The 21,608-nt window shown below is 42.3% G+C and overlaps 1 protein-coding gene across 5 annotated transcripts in view; it reads left to right on the forward strand.

The window, feature by feature from the left end:
* The window catches only part of CHLSN (cholesin), a 251,728-nt gene that overhangs the window by 104,217 nt on the left and 125,903 nt on the right, over positions 1–21,608 (forward strand). The window lies entirely within an intron of this gene.

Genomic DNA, 21,608 nt, shown 5'->3' on the forward strand with positions numbered 1-21,608 from the left:
ATAGCACAGCTTTACACCCACCGCAGTCTGTGTGGGGGGAAGGTGAGTACAGCAGAGCTATGTGTCATTACAAACACCACTAATAGCACAGTTTTACACCCACCGCAGTCTGTGTGTGTGGGGGGTGAGTACAGCAGAGCTACAGTATGTCTCAGTGCAAACACCACTAATAGCACAGCTTTATACCCACCACAGTCTGTGTGAGGGGAGGGTGAGTACAGCTGAGCTATGTGTCATTGCAAACACCACTAATATCATAGCTTTACACCCACCGCAGTCTGTGTGTGTGTGTGTGTGTGTGTGTGGGGGGGGGGGGTGAGTACAGCAGTGCTATGTGTCATTACAAACACCACTAGTAGCTTTCATATCACCACAGTCTGTGTGGGGGGGGTGAGTACAGCAGAGCTATCTGTCATTACAAACACAACTAATAGCAATACTTCCATCTCACTGCAGTCTGTGTGGTGGGGCGAGTACAGCAGAGCTATGTCTCAGTGCAAACACCACTAGTAGCTTTCATCTCACCACAATCTGTGTGGGGGGAAGGATGAGTATAGCAGAGCTATGTGTCATTACAAACACAACTAATATCAATACTTCCATCTCACTGCAGTCTGTGTGGGGGGACGTGAGTAGAGCAGAGCTATGTCTCATTGCAAACACCACTAGCAGCTTTCATCTCACTGAAGTCCCTGTGTGTGGGGGGAGTAGTAGAACACATCTATGTGTCAATACAAACACCACTAGTAGCCTTCATCTCACTGCAGCCTGTGTGTGGTGGGGTGAGTATAGCAGAGCTATCTGTCATTACAAACACAACTAACAGCAATACTTCCATCTCACTGCAGTCTGTGTGGTGGGGTGAGTACAGCAGAGCTATGTCTCAGTGCAAACACCACTAGCAGCTTTCATGTCACTGCAGTCTGTGTGGGGGGATGGAGAGTACAGCAGAGCTATATCTCATTGCTAACACCACTAACAGCCTTCATATTACTGCAGTGTGTGCTGGAGGTGAGTACAATAGAGCTAAGTGTCAATGCAAACACAACTAGTAGCTTTTATCTCCCTGCAGTCTGTGTGTGAGGAGGGGGGATCATCTGAGCTGTGTGTCATTACATACTCCATTAGTTGCTTTCATCTAACTGCAGTCTGTGTGGGGGAAAGGGTGAATTCAGCAAAGTTGTGTGTAATTAGAAACACCACTAGTAGCTTTAATCTCACTGCAGTCTGTGAAGGGGGAGGGGGAGTACAGCAGAGCCTTGTCTCATTGCAAACTGATAGCACCGCCCACTGGACCATCAGTGATGGTTGTCAGTCACTGATGGCACCGCCCACTGGACCTCCAGTGATAGCTGTCAGTCACTGATAACACCACCCACTGGACCAAAATTCCCAGAAAGAGCAGAGATTTAATTGATTAAAACACAGGTTATAGTGAATATTTTCTCACAAAGCTATATATCAATCCACTCAGCTCCCCCTGCTCTATATCAGGGTGCCTGCAGAGTAGACTGCATTTTCATGGTGACAGGTTCCCTTTAGACCCCATCAGTGATTTTATGATGTCTTTAGTGAAAAATAAAATGTTGCTCACAATTTCCAGATAAAATTAGACCGGTACAGAGGAACAAAGTGGAAGGGTTGACATGAGTCAGTAAAAGGCTATTAATATTATGACCCAAATGCAAACGGTCCTGAAATCGCTGTGTCCCGTGCCGCAAAGAGGAGGGGTTAACAGAAGCCCCGCCTACAAATGGCTGTTTCTGGGGATGGACTAGAATATTGTAAAGCGTCAACAAATTGTCAATACTGTTGTTAGTAACTATGCTATGCAGGGCTGTGGAGTCAGATTCTGAGCCCATTTTGGTGGAGTCAGAGTTGGTGTCATGGAAATTGAGGGGTCGGAGGTTTGGCTTACCGACTCCACAGCCCTGATGCTATGGGTGTCCAGTAGTCGTGATCTTTAGGCTGATTTTTTTTTTTTTTAAAGTCCCTTTTTTGGTTTTATTAGCTACTTCACCATGTTGGTATGTCGGCCATAACATCGTATCCCCTCAGTACTGGAATAACTGTGCTGTGACCTTTGGTGATAATTTACAGGAAAGTCTAGTTTTACTGTCTGTAACCACAGTGCAATAAGGATAAGGACGAACTTTGTAAAAACAGGTTTTCTGACTGTTAGAAGTCATGTCCTAAGGTGTGTGTTGTCAAGCTGATCTGTTCTGCTTTCTCCTTATGCTTTCTCTAGCTGATCCGTTCTGCGTACTTTGTGTTCTCTAGCTGATCCGTTCTGCGTTCTTTGTGTTCTCTAGCTGATCCGTTCTGCTTTCTCCTTATGTGTTCTCTAGCTGATCCGTTCTGCGTTCTCTTTATGCTTTCTCTAGCTGATCCGTTCTGCGTTCTCCTTATGTGTTCTCTAGCTGATCCATTCTGCTTTCTCCTTTTGTTCTCTAGCTGATCCGTTCTGCGTTCTCCTTGTGTTCTCTAGCTGATCCTTTCTACGTTCTCTTTATGCGTTCTCTAGCTGATCCGTTCTGCGTTCTCCTTATGTGCTCTCTAGCTGATCCTTTCTGCGTTCTCCTTATGCGTTCTCTAGCTGATCCGTTCTGCGTTCTCCTTATGCGTTCTTTAGCTGATCCGTTCTGCGTTCTCCTTGTGTTCTCTAGCTGATCCTTTCTGCGTTCTCTTTATGCGTTCTCTAGCTGATCCGTTCTGCGTTCTCCTTATGTGTTCTCTAGCTGATCCGTTCTGCGTTCTCCTTATACATTCTCTATCTGATCTGTTCTGCTTTCTCCTTATACATTCTCTAGCTGATCTGTTCTGCTTTCTCCTTATGTGTTCTCTAGCTGACCAGTTCTGCGTTCTCCTTATGCGTTCTCTAGCTGATCCGTTCTACGTTCTCCTTATGTGTTCTCTAGCTGATATTTTCTGCGTTCTTTTTATGTGTTCTCTAGCTGATTAGTTCTGCGTTCTCCTTATGGGTTCTCTAGCTGATCCGTTCTACTTTCTCTTTGTGTTCACTAGCTGATCCGTTCTGCGTTCTCCTTGTGTTCTCTAGCTGATCCATTCTGCTTTCTCCTTGAGTTCTATAGCTGATCCCTTCTGCGTTCTCCTTATGCGTTCTCTAGCTGATCCGTTCTGCATTCTCCTTTTGTTCTCTAGCTGATCCTTTCTGCGTTCTCTTTATGCGTTCTCTAACTGATCTGTACTGTGTTCTCCTTGTGTGTTCTCTAACTGATCTGTTCTGCGTTCTCCTTATGTGCTCTCTAGCTGATCTGTTCTGTGTTCTCCTTGTGTTCTCTAACTGATCCGTTCTGCGTTCTCCTTATGTGTTCTCTAGCTGATCCGTTCGGCGTTCTCCTTATGCGTTCTCTAGCTGAACCCTTCTGCGTTCTCCTTATGCGTTCTCTAGCTGATCTGTTTTGCTTTCTCCTTTAGAGAAGATTGTAAAGAGACACCTAGTGGGTCTCCAGGCAGAGATTTCACATACTGTGCTCCAAAACCAACAAACCTGAATATCTCTACAATGAAGTGACAAAGAGAGATTCACAAAAAAACAGCAGAATCAGGAGACCTCGGAGATTTTTATGAAGAGTTTAACTCATTTTTTTTGGAGCAAGTGATTCTCTCACTTTAAATCTTCAGAGGTACACCGCTCCTCTACCTCCGGCCTTCCTGCTTTCTATGGGCTCATTGTGCTCCTGATGATTGACAGTTCTGTTTGGTGGCGTGGCTGAGCCACCAGCGGAAACTGTGTGCTCTTTGATGGTGCTAGCAGAGGCATCGGTTGAGAACATAGTCGTTCATGAAGGCTGCACAGATCCAACCCCTTTAAACATGGTGCAGCCTTTGCCTTCTATGGTTGCACTTATCTTGCTGGCTGAGAATCGGTCAGTGAGCTTCTTCTGTTGGGAGAGTTATACCTCTTAACGTCCTTCTTCAGAGCTCCCCTCACCGGATGACATCGGGAACAGCTGATGGGGGTTGCCGGGTGTCGTCCCCTTTTAGAATGTTTAAAAAAAATCTTGCATGCAGAAATTCTTCTGTTTTTAAAGCTGACGTAATAAAACCCCACAATCATTAGTGGACCCCTTCTGCATCTGTTTGCAAAACTGATAAAAGCGGATACTTTTGCACATGAGTTCCGGAACCGGAGCAGACAAAGGGATTATACGGAAATGTGATCTTAACTTTGTTTTAATTACTTCAGTATTTTCTTAACATACAATACATGTAGTTGTGGAATAAGGGGTTCAAATTCCGGACTGATGGAAGGGACTTAGGGAGTGTTGGGGGGCGTAAAATACTTGGCTTGTCCCTGTCGTTGACAACTCACGCTTTGCCTTTAAGGAAGTATATAGACAGGAATCATTAACCCTTGTAAACCTTGTTTGGGTTGCTGTAGTTCTCAAGATAGCCACTTGATGGCGCTATGAAACCCTTGCTTTTGTTTCATCTCGTAGCTTTATGCAATCCTGTAGATTCCTAAATGTGGAGTTGGTGTTCAGTAACTTTGCAGTCTGCGTATTCTGCCATTTATTGCAATTATATTCCTTTTTGTTACTTTTAAGTGCATGCTAATTAATTAGCAGTTTTAGTTTACATTTATTAAGCCACAATAGAAAGGACTGGGACTCGAGGACTCCTGTGTAGTCTCAGCCTTCATAGTCCGCTGTTGGGTACAGATGTAGCAGAGCTAAACCTGTTTTTATTTTCTGTGCACTTTTACTTGTAGTGCTTTGAAAAATTACAGATAGAGAATTAAGCATATAATGGACCAATATAACGTATGTCGCGTCAGCCTTGGACTTGTAGTTCCGCAAAGTTGTAGATCTACTGGTGTTGCACTGGATTACAAGCACTGGGCTGGTGGTCTTCATTCTCTCCCACATCTTATGGTTACTTTGATGATAGATCCTGGATAGTGTCAGCTTTACATGGCCTGGAGCGTTCCTCAAACTTTCTGTACATTTTTATTCCAGATGCAAGTTTCCAGCAAATTTCCCATTTTTAGTTTTCTTATTGATGAAACAAATCTTCCATTGATATAGTACCGCGTCTGAGTCTGTGTTCATGCTGTGATCCCTGTGTGCTACAATGTCCCTGTGTTAGTGGATGATCCACAGTATTTGTGTAGTGATCAAATCTCCTGCTGCCATTTTACTGCTTAGAGCCACCACTAGGGGGAGCCGAGAAACCAGCTGAAGACAGATTTATTATTGAGCTCTATGGGAACTGTAGCCTCACCCTAGCGGTCGCTGCAGGCAGCCGCAATGTTATCAATGAAAGGCGATTCTAAGTATTATGACTTTTTATATATAAATCTAAGAAGTCCAGAAAATTGCTAGGTATGAATTTCTGGACTTCTTTTTTTAACCTCAATCAATTACAAAAAAAAAAGTCCGGATCACTTATCTGAGTGGTAGCGGTACCTAAATAGAAAATGATCATAATGCTTCTTTGAAAGGGAATCCGTCAGCAGGATCAACCCTCCTAAGCCGTCTATATGGGCATGTAGGTCATAGGAAGCTGAATAAAATGATACCTTGGTATCTACGATCTGATGTTTTATTCCAGAGAAATCTACATTTTTTATTTATGAGCTGTTGAGATCTATGAGCCGGACGTAGATCTCCCTGAGAATCTGCCTCCAGAAATGAAAAGAGTCGTAACCAGTGTGAGACATGTAATGACTGACAGTCTGCTCTACCTGTCTCACGCTGGTAACACCTCCTGTAATTTATAACAAGCCCTGGAGGCAGATTGTTGGGGAGATCTATGTCCGGCCCATAGATCTTAACAACTAATTTACATATTAACAGAAACATGGATTTCTCTGGAATAAGACATCGGATCACAGATATCAAGGTATCATTTTAGTCCATTTCCTTTGATCTACAAGTCCATATAGACGGTTAGAAGGGTTGATCCTACTGACAGATTTCCTTTAAACCCAATCACGCCTTTTTTTGCCTCCCTTTTTTTCCCCTCACTTGTTTAATTCTTGTCCGTGGACAGAACTGATATTTTCCTGACTTCAGTCTCATTTTTAAAGAATCTGCAATGTTTCTTAACGCATGATATCTCTTCGAGTGACTGGGCTGAGTTGCAGTTCCAGGCATGGCCCATGAACACGAGTGGCGCTGTTCATACAACCCCCTATAAAGGGGATACCCACTGTTAAATACCCCTTCTCTATACTTTATCTAAATAGAGTCATAGTTCTTTGCTTTTTCATTTTTCAACATAGACTTATAGTGGTTGTTTCTCCTTTTGGTTTATGTAGAGCTCCATATTCAGTACATAGATATTGACGATAACATTACGGTTACCTGCAACCGCCACTGGAAGGAGCCTATATGGGTTCCTGAGATCCCAAGAACACAGGTTTGCTGTCCCCGGCAATCCCATTGACAATGAATGGAGCGGAGGTATACATGCTTGACCCCTGCTTCATTCAGACGGGGCTTTGGGGGTCCCAGAAGTCAGAACCCCTGCAATCAGCAAGCTATGACCTATCCGATGGATAAGTGATAGCTTTAAAATTAGTTGCAAACCCTTTAAATGTAAAGGGAAGGTAAATTTATATTTTGTGCCGGTTACTCTTAGATCTGACCTTGTTAACCTCTTCTATTTGTGATTGTGGCTGGATAGATGCTGATCATAAACTCCATTATTGACTGACCTTTAAGGGGTAGTCTGGTCCAAAATGAAAAGTTTGCAGATGTATAAATCTCCCTAGGGCATGCACTGTGCTCTCCGCGGATTCACCGGTTTCTGAGCCCGTGTCGGCGGTAATGTATGTGGTGTGCATATTCATAGGCTGAAGCCATCTAGTGGGCGCGTCATGACAAAGAGGCATCCTCTATGTCTACAGGAAAAAGTTTTATCATAATCACAGGCATTGATTCTTTACTATAAGATTAGTAAGATTGAGGATTCTCTACTATAAGAGCAGTGAGGTTGAGGATTCTTTACTGTAAGAGCAGTGAGGTTGAGGATTCTTTACTGTAAGAGCAGTGAGGTTGAGGATTCTTTACTGTAAGAGCAGTGAGGTTGAGGATTCTTTACTGTAAGAGCAGTGAGGTTGAGGGTTCTGTACTGTAAGAGCAGTGAGGTTGAGGATTCTTTACCGTAAGAGCAGTGAGGTTGAGGATTCTTTACCGTAAGAGCAGTGAGGTTGACGATTCTTTACTGTAAGAGCAGTGAGTTTGAGGATTCTTTACAGTAAGAGCAGTGAAGTTGAGGATTTTTTTACTGTAAGAGCTGTGAGTTTGAGGATTTACTGTAAGAGCAGTGAGGTTGAGGATTCTTTACTGTAAGAGCAGTGAGGTTGAGGATTCTTTACTGTAAGAGCAGTGAGGTTGAGGATTCTATACTGTAAGAGCAGTGAGGTTGAGGATTCTTTACAGTAAGAGCAGTGAGGTTGATGATTCCTTTTTGTAAGAGCAGTGAGGTTGAGGATTCTTTACTGTAAGAGCAGTGAGGTTGAGGATTATTTACTGTAAGAGCAGTGAGGTTGAGGATTCTTTACTGTAAGAGCAGTAAGGTTGAGGATTCTTTACTGTAAGAGCAGTGAGGTTGAAGATTCTTTACTTAAGAGCACTGAGACAATGGATTCTTTACTGTAAGAGCAGTGAGGTTGAGGATTCTTTACTGTAAGAGCAGTGAGGTTGAGGATTCTTTACTTAAGAGCAGTGAGACAATGGATTCTTTACTGTAAGAGCAGTGAGGTTGGGGATTCTTTACTGTAAGAGCAGTGAGGTTGAGGATTCTTTACTGTAAGAGCAGTGAGGTTGAGGATTCTTTACTGTAAGAGCAGTGAGGTTGAGGATTCTTTACTGTAAGAGTAGTGAGGTTGAGGATTCTTTACTGTAAGAGCTGTGAGGTTGAGGATTCTTTACTGTAAGAGCAGTGAGGTTGAGGATTCTTTACTGTAAGAGCAGTGAGGTTGAGGATTCTTTACTGTAAGAGCAGTGAGGTTGAGGATTCTTTACTGTAAGAGCAGTGAGGTTGAGGGTTCTGTACTGTAAGAGCAGTGAGGTTGAGGATTCTTTACCGTAAGAGCAGTGAGGTTGAGGATTCTTTACCGTAAGAGCAGTGAGGTTGACGATTCTTTACTGTAAGAGCAGTGAGTTTGAGGATTCTTTACAGTAAGAGCAGTGAAGTTGAGGATTTTTTTACTGTAAGAGCTGTGAGTTTGAGGATTTACTGTAAGAGCAGTGAGGTTGAGGATTCTTTACTGTAAGAGCAGTGAGGTTGAGGATTCTTTACAGTAAGAGCAGTGAGGTTGATGATTCCTTTTTGTAAGAGCAGTGAGGTTGAGGATTATTTACTGTAAGAGCAGTGAGGTTGAGGATTCTTTACTGTAAGAGCAGTAAGGTTGAGGATTCTTTACTGTAAGAGCAGTGAGGTTAAAGATTCTTTACTTAAGAGCACTGAGACAATGGATTCTTTACTGTAAGAGCAGTGAGGTTGAGGATTCTTTACTGTAAGAGCAGTGAGGTTGAGGATTCTTTACTTAAGAGCAGTGAGACAATGGATTCTTTACTGTAAGAGCAGTGAGGTTGGGGATTCTTTACTGTAAGAGCAGTGAGGTTGAGGATTCTTTACTTAAGAGCAGTGAGACAATGGATTCTTTACTGTAAGCAGTGAGGTTGAGGATTCTTTACTGTAAGAGCAGTGAGGTTGAGGATACTTCACAGTAAGAGCAGTGAGGTTGAGGATTCTTTACTGTAAGAGCAGTGAGGTTGAGGATTCTTTACTTAAGAGCAGTGAGACAATGGATTCTTTACTGTAAGAGCAGTGAGGTTGAGGATTCTTTACTGTAAGAGCAGTGAGGTTGAGGATTCTTTACTGTAAGAGCAGTGAGGTTGAGGATTCTTTACAGTAAGAGCAGTGAGGTTGAGGATTCTTTACTGTAAGAGCTGTGAGGTTGATGATTCCTTTTTGTAAAAGCAGTGAGGTTGAGGATTCTTTACTGTAAGAGCAGTGAGGTTGAGGATTCTTTACTGTAAGAGCAGTGAGGTTGAGGATTCTTTACTGTAAGAGCAGTGAGGTTGAGGATTATTTACTGTAAGAGTAGTGAGGTTGAGGATTCTTTACTGTAAGAGCTGTGAGGTTGAGGATTCTTTACTGTAAGAGCAGTGAGGTTGAGGATTCTTTACTGTAAGAGCAGTGAGGTTGAGGATTCTTTACTATAAGAGCAGTGAGGTTGAGGATTCTTTACTGTAAGAGCAGTGAGGTTGAGGATTCTATACTGTAAGAGCAGTGAGGTTGGGGATTCTTTACTGTAAGAGCAGTGAGGTTGAGGATTCTTTACTGTAAGAGCAGTGAGGTTGAGGATTCTTTACTGTAAGAGCAGTGAGGTTGATGATTTTTTTTAAAGCAGCAAGGTTGAGGATTCTTTACACTAAGAGCAGTGAGGTTGAGGATTCTTTACGTAAGAGCAGTGAGACAATGGATTCTTTACAGTAAGAGCAGTGAGGTTGAGGATTCTTTACTGTAAGAGCAGTGAGGTTGAGGATTATTTACTGTAAGAGCAGTGAGGTTGAGGATTATTTACTGTAAGAGTAGTGAGGTTGAGGATTCTTTACTGTAAGAGCAGGGAGGTTGATGATTCCTTTTTGTAAGAGCAGTGAGGTTGAGGATTCTTTACTGTAAGAGCAGTGAGGTTGAGGATTATTTACTGTAAGAGCAGTGAGGTTGAGGATTCTTTACTGTAAGAGCAGTGAGGTTGAGGATTCTTTACTGTAAGAGCAGTGAGGTTGAGGATTCTTTACTGTAAGAGTAGTGAGGTTGAGGATTCTTTACTGTAAGAGCTGTGAGGTTGAGGATTCTTTACTGTAAGAGCAGTGAGGTTGAGGATTCTTTACTGTAAGAGCAGTGAGGTTGAGGATTCTTTACTGTAAGAGCAGTGAGGTTGAGGATTCTTTACAGTAAGAGCAGTGAGGTTGAGGATTCTTTACTGTAAGAGTAGTGAGGTTGAGGATTCTTTACTGTAAGAGCTGTGAGGTTGATGATTCCTTTTTGTAAGAGCAGTGAGGTTGAGGATTCTTTACTGTAAGAGCAGTGAGGTTGAGGATTATTTACTGTAAGAGCAGTGAGGTTGAGGATTCTTTACTGTAAGAGCAGTGAGGTTGAGGATTCTTTACTATAAGAGCAGTGAGGTTGAGGATTCTTTACTGTAAGAGCAGTGAGGTTGAGGGTTCTTTACTGTAAGAGCAGTGAGGTTGAGGGTTCTTTACTGTAAGAGCAGTGAGGTTGAGGATTCTTTACTGTAAGAGCAGTGAGGTTGAGGATTCTTTACTGTAAGAGCAGTGATTTTGATGATTTTTTTTTAAAGCAGCAAGGTTGAGGATTCTTTACACTAAGAGCAGTGAGGTTGAGGATTCTTTAAAGCAGTGAGGTTGAGGATTCTTTTCTGTAAGAGCAGTGAGGTTGAGGATTCTTTACAGTAAGAGCAGTGAGGTTGAGGATTCTTTACTGTAAGAGCAGTGAGGTTGAGGATTCTTTACTGTAAGAGCAGTGAGGTTGAGGATTCTTTACGTAAGAGCAGTGAGACAATGGATTCTTTACAGTAAGAGCAGTGAGGTTGAGGATTCTTTACTGTAAGAGCAAAGAGGATTATTTACTGTAAGAGCAGTGAGGTTGAGGATTATTTACTGTAAGAGTAGTGAGGTTGAGGATTCTTTACTGTAAGAGCAGGGAGGTTGAGGATTCTTTACTTAAGAGCAGTGAGACAATGGATTCTTTACTGTAAGAGCAGTGAGGTTGAGGATTCTTCACAGTAAGAGCAGTGAGGTTGAGGATTCTTTACTTAAGAGCAGTGAGACAATGGATTCTTTACTGTAAGAGCAGTGAGGTTGAGGATTCTTTACTGTAAGAGCAGTGAGGTTGAGGATTCTTTACTGCAAGAGCAGTGAGGTTGAGCATTCTTTACTGTAAGAGTAGTGAGGTTGAGGATTCTTTACTGTAAGAGCAGGGAGGTTGATGATTCCTTTTTGTAAGAGCAGTGAGGTTGAGGATTCTTTACTGTAAGAGCAGTGAGGTTGAGGATTATTTACTGTAAGAGCAGTGAGGTTGAGGATTCTTTACTGTAAGAGCAGTGAGGTTGAGGATTCTTTACTGTAAGAGCAGTGAGGTTGAGGATTCTTTACTGTAAGAGCTGTGAGGTTGAGGATTCTTTACTGTAAGAGCAGTGAGGTTGAGGATTCTTTACTGTAAGAGCAGTGAGGTTGTGGATTTTTTACTGTAAGAGCAGTGAGGTTGAGGATTCTTTACAGTAAGAGCAGTGAGGTTGAGGATTCTTTACTGTAAGAGCAGTGAGGTTGAGGATTATTTACTGTAAGAGCAGTGAGGTTGAGGATTCTTTACTGTAAGAGCAGTGAGGTTGAGGATTCTTTACTGTAAGAGCAGTGAGGTTGAGGATTCTTTACTGTAAGAGCAGTGAGGTTGAGGATTCTTTACTGTAAGAGCAGTGAGGTTGAGGATTCTTTACTGTAAGAGCAGTGAGGTTGTGGATTTTTTACTGTAAGAGCAGTGAGGTTGAGGATTCTTTACAGTAAGAGCAGTGAGGTTGAGGATTCTTTACTGTAAGAGTAGTGAGGTTGAGGATTCTTTACTGTAAGAGCTGTGAGGTTGATGATTCCTTTTTGTAAGAGCAGTGAGGTTGAGGATTCTTTACTGTAAGAGCAGTGAGGTTGAGGATTATTTACTGTAAGAGCAGTGAGGTTGAGGATTCTTTACTGTAAGAGCAGTGAGGTTGAGGATTCTTTACTGCAAGAGCAGTGAGGTTGAGCATTCTTTACTGTAAGAGTAGTGAGGTTGAGGATTCTTTACTGTAAGAGCAGGGAGGTTGATGATTCCTTTTTGTAAGAGCAGTGAGGTTGAGGATTCTTTACTGTAAGAGCAGTGAGGTTGAGGATTATTTACTGTAAGAGCAGTGAGGTTGAGGATTCTTTACTGTAAGAGCAGTGAGGTTGAGGATTCTTTACTGTAAGAGCTGTGAGGTTGAGGATTCTTTACTGTAAGAGCAGTGAGGTTGAGGATTCTTTACAGTAAGAGCAGTGAGGTTGAGGATTCTTTACTGTAAGAGCAGTGAGGTTGAGGATTATTTACTGTAAGAGCAGTGAGGTTGAGGATTCTTTACTGTAAGAGCAGTGAGGTTGAGGATTCTTTACTGTAAGAGCAGTGAGGTTGAGGATTCTTTACTGTAAGAGCTGTGAGGTTGAGGATTCTTTACTGTAAGAGCAGTGAGGTTGAGGATTCTTTACTGTAAGAGCAGTGAGGTTGTGGATTTTTTACTGTAAGAGCAGTGAGGTTGAGGATTCTTTACAGTAAGAGCAGTGAGGTTGAGGATTCTTTACTGTAAGAGTAGTGAGGTTGAGGATTCTTTACTGTAAGAGCTGTGAGGTTGATGATTCCTTTTTGTAAGAGCAGTGAGGTTGAGGATTCTTTACTGTAAGAGCAGTGAGGTTGAGGATTATTTACTGTAAGAGCAGTGAGGTTGAGGATTCTTTACTGTAAGAGCAGTGAGGTTGAGGATTCTTTACTGTAAGAGCAGTGAGGTTGAGGATTCTTTACTATAAGAGCAGTGAGGTTGAGGATTCTTTACTGTAAGAGCAGTGAGGTTGGGGATTCTTTACTGTAAGAGCAGTGAGGTTGAGGATTCTTTACTGTAAGAGCAGTGAGGTTGAGGATTCTTTACTGTAAGAGCAGTGAGGTTGATGATTTTTTTTAAAGCAGCAAGGTTGAGGATTCTTTACACTAAGAGCAGTGAGGTTGAGGATTCTTTAAAGCAGTGAGGTTGAGGATTCTTTTCTGTAAGAGCAGTGAGGTTGAGGATTCTTTACAGTAAGAGCAGTGAGGTTGAGGATTCTTTACTGTAAGAGCAGTGAGGTTGAGGATTCTTTACTGTAAGAGCAGTGAGGTTGAGGATTCTTTACGTAAGAGCAGTGAGACAATGGATTCTTTACAGTAAGAGCAGTGAGGTTGAGGATTCTTTACTGTAAGAGCAAAGAGGATTATTTACTGTAAGAGCAGTGAGGTTGAGGATTATTTACTGTAAGAGCAGGGAGGTTGAGGATTCTTTACTTAAGAGCAGTGAGACAATGGATTCTTTACTGTAAGAGCAGTGAGGTTGAGGATTCTTCACAGTAAGAGCAGTGAGGTTGAGGATTCTTTACTTAAGAGCAGTGAGACAATGGATTCTTTACTGTAAGAGCAGTGAGGTTGAGGATTCTTTACTGTAAGAGCAGTGAGGTTGAGGATTCTTTACTGCAAGAGCAGTGAGGTTGAGGATTCTTTACTGTAAGAGCAGTGAAGTTGAGGATTCTTTACTGTAAGAGCAGTGAGGTTGAGGATTCTATACTGTAAGAGCAGTGAGGTTGGGGATTCTTTACTGTAAAAGCAGTGAGGTTGAGGATTCTTTACTGTAAGAGCATTGAGGTTGAGGATTCTTTACTGTAAGAGCAGTGAGGTTGATGATTTTTTTTAAAGCAGCAAGGTTGAGGATTCTTTACACTAAGAGCAGTGAGGTTGGGGATTCTTTAAAGCAGTGAGGTTGAGGATTCTTTACTGTAAGAGCAGTGAGGTTGAGGATTCTTTACAGTAAGAGCAGCGAGGTTGAGGATTCTTTACTGTAAGAGCAGTGAGGTTGAGGATTCTTTACGTAAGAGCAGTGAGACAATGGATTCTTTACAGTAAGAGCAGTGAGGTTGAGGATTCTTTACTGTAAGAGCAGTGAGGTTGAGGATTATTTACTGTAAGAGCAGTGAGGTTGAGGATTATTTACTGTAAGAGTAGTGAGGTTGAGGATTCTTTACTGTAAGAGCAGGGAGGTTGAGGATTCTTTACTTAAGAGCAGTGAGACAATGGATTCTTTACTATAAGAGCAGTGAGGTTGAGGATTCTTTACTGTAAGAGTAGTGAGGTTGAGGATTCTTTACTGTAAGAGCAGTGAGGTTGAGGATTCTTTACTGTAAGAGCAGTGAGGTTGAGGATTCTTTACTGTAAGAGCAGTGAGGTTGAGGATTCTTTACTGTAAGAGCAGTGAGGTTGAGGATTCTTTATTGTAAGAGTAGTGAGGTTGAGGATTCTTTACTGTAAGAGCTGTGAGGTTGATGATTCCTTTTTGTAAGAGCAGTGAGGTTGAGGATTCTTTACTGTAAGAGCAGTGAGGTTGAGGATTCTTTACTGTAAGAGCAGTGAGGTTGAGGATTCTTTACAGTAAGAGCAGTGAGGTTGAGGATTATTTACTGTAAGTAGTGAGGTTGAGGATTCTTTACTGTAAGAGCTGTGAGGTTGAGGATTCTTTACTGTAAGAGCAGTGAGGTTGAGGATTCTTTACTGTAAGAGCAGTGAGGTTGAGGATTCTTTACAGTAAGAGTAGTGAGGTTGAGGATTCTTTACTGTAAGAGCAGTGAGGTTGAGGATTCTTTACTGTAAGAGCAGTGAGGTTGAGGATTCTTTACTGTAAGAGCAGTGAGGTTGAGGATTCTTTACTGTAAGAGCAGTGAGGTTGAGGATTCTTTACTGTAAGAGCAGTGAGGTTAAGGATTCTTTACTGTAAGAGCAGTGAGGTTGAGGATTCTTTACTGTAAGAGCAGTGAGGTTGAGGATTCTTTACTGTAAGAGCAGTGAGACTTTGTAACTCTATTCCACGGGATGCAGTAATGGTTGATTCCACAAGTTATGGATACTAGATACTGTGATTGGATGTTGATCCAGGGAACTAGTCTTATTGCCATACATAGCATTGGGAAGGAATTTTCCCCTAATATTGAAACATTTTATTGAGTTTTGTATAATAAAGCTGTGATGTTCCACTTCATTTACTGTTCACTTTCGACCATATCGATGGCAATAACAGCTGACTAGTGGAGGTGCACATGGCCTTATTTTCGGCCCTAGTGTGATCCGACAAAACACCGGACTAATATTATTCCATGGGTTCGTGCACATGTCGGATTCTTTCTTCGGACTGAGTTTGCTCAAGGAAATCATCGCAGCATGCACGAGTTTTATCCAATTTTGTGGTCGCACTCGACCATACAATTCATTGAGTTTGTAGTGGTTGCAGTCTGATTTCCGCGCAATCACTGAATTTATAAAATTGAGACTTTTTTTTCCTTCCATATTCTCCTCGTTCGAGAGAATTGGATCAGAATGTGATTTTCATAATTGACCAGATCGTGTCACCCTAGCCTACGGATAAGTCGTCAGTATAATAGTATTAGCCAAAAGGTTGGTTGTGTCATCTGCCCATCTTGTGAGCCACGTTTTGAGATTTCATAAATGAGGATATGAGATTTTCCTGCATGTTAGGAACTCTTTGTGCTCTTTAATTATAGTTTATAACCGGGTGATATTTGCGGAGACCATTTGCTTCTTCCTTGGCATCGTTTTCGGGACAGTGGAGCGCGTTTTGTGCTGTTTATTTACATGTCACTCATCACGTTAGCTGTTCCCGCAGATAGTAAATTATTGACGCGCGTCCTAGATGACAGTAGAGTTTCTATTGACCTTTTTCTTTTCTTTTTTTTTCTCCTGTATGTTTCCTGGGAAATTACACATTAAATATGTATGTGAATCGGGTGCCATTACCTTGCAATGTGTTGCGGGGGATTCAATGACAGATGGTTTGAAGAGCTAGAAGGGGAATTCGAAATAGACATTGTAGAAGCCGTGGTGAATTCTCGGGGGGAACCTCCAACTTAGTGCAGACGTTTAGGAAGATATGGAATATACTGTAAATTGTACCAATCGAATTGACCAAAGCACTTGACTCCAGTTACGGTACTCGCTATATGTGGCCTTCGCTGGATTTTAACCCCTTCTCATCCCCCCACCCCCCCCCTGAACATGAAGAGCTGAGCTACGAAGAGTACATGTCTGGGATCTTCATCATCTACACATACGTATAAATTAGTAGTCGTCAATCTAGTCAAGGAGTCACAGTATCCCATGTTTTGTCTTGTGAATATTTAGAAGTAACCGAAAATTTGCATACATACGGTCACATGCCGACTAGATGAGCGCAGCTTCTCTCAATGCAGGTGCATTGGGTGAGGTCGGATACAGTCTAGTCGGCATGTGGCCGGACATATGCAAAAACGTATTCTTGCAAAACCATGACCGCCCACTCCCAGCATCGGAGAATCCTCACAGGCCGTAGTGCGTGTGACATGAGGATTCACAAGCCCGTACTCGCATAGAGGGACTGCAGACTTGTAGCTTAAGACCGGACAACCCCTTTGAGAAAAGTCAATCTTGTTTAGTTGGCATATGTGTTATGGTTTCCAATGGCAAGGAACCATCAGAAGCATAGAATAAACAGACAAGCTCTCGGGTGATGGAAACTAGAGCTGACCGCGATGCTAAACCTACACACCACACTAGAAGTAGCCAGGGGGCATTCCTGCGTTGTCTCTAGATGCCGCGCGCCAGCCGGAGAACTAACTACCCCTGGTAGAAGAAAACACAGTCCTGGCTTGCCTCCAGAGAATGTCCCCACAGGAGATAGCAGCCCCCCACATATAATAACGGTGAGAGCAGATGAAAAGACACACGTAGTATGAAAGCAGATTTAGCACAGAGAGGCCCGCTAACTAAATAGCAGAAAGATACAACAGAGGACTTCGCGGTCAGCTGCAAAACCCTTCAAAACACCATCCTGAAATTACCTTAACTCATGTGACAACTCATGCCACTGGAGTGGTAATTTCAGCCCAACAAGAGCTTCCAGCTGCAGAGATTCACATAAGTGCAAACTGGACAAAACATACAAAAATAGACTTAAGGACTAAAGTGTCCAACTTAGCTGAGCAGAAAACTGGGAGCAGGAACATGCAACAGAATCACTCTGGATACATTGATGGCCAGCATTAGAATGACTGAGGAGCAAGGTTAAATAGGATACTCCCACATCCTGATAGGAACAGGTGAACTGAGAAGGCAAAGCTTGCAGGACACCAGTACCACAAGAGACCACCGGGGGAGCCCACGAACCGAATCACAACACATATGACCGCGAGTATGCAAATCACACGCATTCGGTCACATGAATGCCTGCGCACACCGGCAATACCAGATGCGCACAGTGACTGCAGACAACCCCTTTAATTAAAAATGTATCAATTTTGGTATTTTTCAGCCTTAATGCCAGGTTCCTTATTAGTAACGTAACGCTAAATGAATTTGAAACCAAAAGACTGCAGCTGCATCCCCCTCCTCCCCTATTTTTTCACCTTAATATCTAGGCACTCTGGTTTCTGAATAGCTAGGTTATTTTTCACAAAGGGATTTTTGAAAAATGGATTTTGAAGTGGATCTTCTTTAAAATCCATGTAAAACCACTTCAGATACTCTTCCTATTGATTTCAATGGGGAAATCCACTTTGCTGTTCATACAACTTGATTTTCTGAGTTTATTTTTTATTTTTTGCTACAGTACAGGATTGTCTGTTTTGGACAGAATATTCGACTTTTCCATGAACAGCGATCTGTACTTTGTAGAAGAGCCAACAGCAAGTGCTCAGTTTTCCTACAGCACCTCCACAGGGGAAATGAAGCATTACACCGTTCTTCTAGAAACCATTGATTTGCACAGACAAACCGATTCCTCCATAAGAAGAAACTTTCCTTAGATGCTCTTCCCTAGGATAGACCGCTCTCTATTAACTTCGAAAATACTGTTAGGGTGTTTGAAAATGGATATTTTGACCCAAATTATCCCTTTCTTGTTCCTATGTATCAGGAGAATACTTCTCGTTTTTGTATGGTTGTCAGTATCTTGTTATATACTCGTCTATAACGAGTTTCTTCTCATTGATTCCTCCATGTGGTTTCCAGTATCGATTTCTCTTCCTGCCAGAGAGCAGGAAATTAATGCAGAAACTACGGGCGTAGAGAAACTCTATTTTAATTGGATCGATCATTGAAATCATAATGCGTCATGTTGAGCAGAAAACATAGAATGTTTCAATAAAGGTGTTCGCTTCAGTGATAGCAACCTAGCAAATGCTCCAGCACACCAAGTGCTGAGAGGGGTTAATCAGCCATGTTTAGTGCTGGGTTGATTGGACAGATGTAGAGCGGGAGGAGTTCAGTAGATAAATGCTCAAAGGAAGTTGAACCTTTTTTTTTGTGTGAACCTGAAGTGGTCGGACACCCGCAGCAACAAGGGCTGTGCCATACATTAGGTTTTTGTTTTCCTGTTAGGCCAGGAAGGCCGGGTTTGTTTTGCTATTGTTACACTGGTTTAGGCAGTATTTTTAATAAACCAGTGTAAGATTTAAAGAAATTGTTCCTGTGTCTACAGCTATGTGCATCCAAGTAAGCCAATCTACATATATATATATATATATATATATATATATATATATATATATATATATATATATATATATATATATATACCGTATATGTATATATTAGATGTCTTCCGGAGTTGTAAGTTTGCAGCAGTGTAATATAAAGGGCCCATCCATATACCTATAGGAAACGTGTTCTATAAGATCTGAGCTATATTTCATCCATTGCAGACAAATTATGGTCAGTGCATAGACATTGAACCACAAAAGGCTGCAAGGAGACATCATGGACAGGTTTGCATTATAGGTGACCAGAGGAAAGGCTACCGCTTGGGTCTTCTGTCTGTTGATTTGATGTCCTTCATGGTCTTCTACTTGGTTGGTTGGCTTTTCTTGTCTTCAGTATCTCCAAGTTTCAGCAAATTTATTGTGACTGCAGATTATGGTCATACTGAGCTTACAAGCATTATGTGGATAATGTGTGTGGTAACTACAACGTGAAGGAGGTATCAACTTAAAGGGTAGCCATACTTTCAAGTACGTTTTCAGACTAAGCTGTCCTGTGTGTGTACATGAGCAATAACACTGTATCTGGCCATTGTATGTTTTGTATCGTGCATTTTTTCCAGTTTTTTTCCTGCGCAGACTTAATCTTTAACTTGCATTCTACTCTGAGCTGTTGAGAGGAGATTAGCTGCAATGATCTCTACCATGCACAGCACAGCCCACAGAGAGGGATTCCTGCTTTTCATTCTTTTTTTTAGCACACAGAGACAAACAAGCAGCAGCCTGGAGGATATTATACAGCAGTAGTGATCATTGTAGATGTGAATCTAGCACTGGAGTGAAGAAAAAAGGCTTGTTAGTCATCACGATCTTGTGTCTCACATGCTTGTTTCCTCACTCTGCTCCTCACTCCTTCCTTTATAGTCAGCGCGATCTTTCTGTGTCTCACCTGCTTGTTTCCTCACTCTGCTCCTCACTCGTTCTTCCTTTATAATAGTCAACACGATCTTTCTGTGTCTCACCTGCTTGTTTCCTCACTCTGCTCCTCACTCGTTCTTCCTTTATTGTCAGCTCGATCTTTCTGTGTCTCACCTTGTTTCCTCACTCTGCTCCTCACTGCTTCCTTTATAGTCAGCACGATCTTTCTGTGTCTCACCTGCTTGTTTCCTCACTCTGCTCCTCACTCCTTCCTCCTTTATAGTCAGCACGATCTTTGTGTCTCACCTGCTTGTTTCCTCACTCTGCTCCTCACTCCTTCTTCCTTTATAGTCAGTACGATACACAGAAAGCTAGAAAGCTGAAGATCAGTGGTATGGGCGAGGTTATACAGAGCTTAGCATTCAGAGATTTGCGGGAGATAAAACTGTGATTTTATTAAAACTACAGCAAGCAACCAGTCAGTGACTCATTGCTGGAATGGGGGTCTCTGCTCCTACATCATGTTGCTCTAAGATGGTGTAGCAAAAACCTGGTGATTCTAAATTGACTCAATTGGTGGTCCCTCAGGACAGAACCTGTTCCTGCTGCCACAACTTGCCCGTTGGTCCACGACTTGATTGGTGGTCCCTCAGGACAGAACCTGTTCCTTCTGCTACAGCTTCCCCGTTGGTCCACGACTCGATTGGTGGTCCCTCAGGACAGTACCCGTTCCTCCTGCCACAGCTTCCCCGTTGGTCCATGACTTGATTGGTGGTCCCTCAGGACAGAACCTGTTTCCGCTGCCACTGCTTCCCCGTTGGTCCACGACTCGATAGGTGGTACCTCAGGACAGAACCTGTTCCTGCTGCCACAACTTCCCTGTTGGTCCATGACTTGATTGGTGGTCCCTCGGGATAGAACCTGTTCCCCCTGCCACTGCTTCCCCGTTGGTCCACGACTCGATTGGTGGTACCTCAGGACAGAACCTGTTCCTGCTGCCAGAGCTTCCCCGTTGATCCATGACTTGATTGGTGGTACCTCAGGACAGAACCTGTTCCTGCTGCCACCACTTCCCCGTTAGTCCACAGTACGTGACAGTGTGTGGTGGTCCTATCACACACAGCGTCCCATGAGATATCGGAGTATTCTACTTATCTACGAGCTGATTGATAATGGTTACTGCCTTTTGGTGAAGCTTTTACGGAAGGCTCGTTCTCTTGCAAGTCATCAAGAACAATATTAGTAAGGGTGTGTTCACCCTCACTTGGCCTCACGTTCATGACTTAAGTCTACAACTCCGTTGGGGGCACGTCCGAATCCCATTTTTTGGAGGGATCTCTGGGTGGAGTTACAAACATGGGGCCAAAACGTGATGTGAACCCGGCCTAATATATCACCTACAGTATTTATTTTTCTGTTCGAGACTGACTGGTCTCCTCCACAAGCTGAATAGATAAGGAAGGCTGGACTATAATCCTAGATGACGTTGATCGTTCTCGTTGGCCGCCTTCTTGGATAACAAGGTTTACAGAACTAAATAATAAATGTCCCATATTGCATTTACACTCGCCGATGGCGGCCATTTAAACAATCGGTAAGGTGCAATGATGACGTTAGATGGTCTGTTTAAATAAGCCGACCGCACTTCCATGCTCAGAGGAAGGTAATATGATCGTTCGGTGTGCATAGAATATCTTTTCACAGGACAGTTTGCTTTTATATGACCTTTCTGTGCACATAGAATATCTTTTCACAGGACGATTTACTTTTTTTTATGATCGTTCTGTGTGCATAGAATATCATTTTCACAGGACAATTTACTTTTTTTTATGATCGTTCTGTGTGCATAGAATATCTTTTTCACAGGACGATTTGCTTTTTTTATGACCGTTCTGTGTGCATAGAATATCATTTTCACAGGACGATTTGCTTTTTTATGACCGTTCTGTGCACATCGAATATCCTTTTTACAGGACGATTTGCTTTTTTTATGACCGTTCTGTGCGCATAGAATATCATTTTCACAAGACGATTTGCTTTTTTATGATCGTTCTGTGTTCGTACAATATCATTTTCACAGGACGATTTGCTTTTATTTGTGATCGTTCTGTGCACATCGAATACCCTTTTCACAAGACGATTTGCTTTTTTATGATCGTTCTGTGTGCATAGAATATCATTTTCACAGGGCGATTTGCTATCCTAGAATGCTGAATTTTAAGCACACTTAAAGAGAACTTGTCGACATGATTTGGCATGTTAAAGTAAAATCCTGGCCATAATGGCGATGTTATAGAGATTCAATAGATACCTTTAATGATGAAACAGGCCTCCTGGTTGTTGTTTTCTCAGCATTTGAGGTTTGGGTTT

This window comes from Ranitomeya variabilis, chromosome 7 (genome assembly GCF_051348905.1).
Source record: "Ranitomeya variabilis isolate aRanVar5 chromosome 7, aRanVar5.hap1, whole genome shotgun sequence".
NCBI lineage: Eukaryota > Metazoa > Chordata > Amphibia > Anura > Dendrobatidae > Ranitomeya > Ranitomeya variabilis.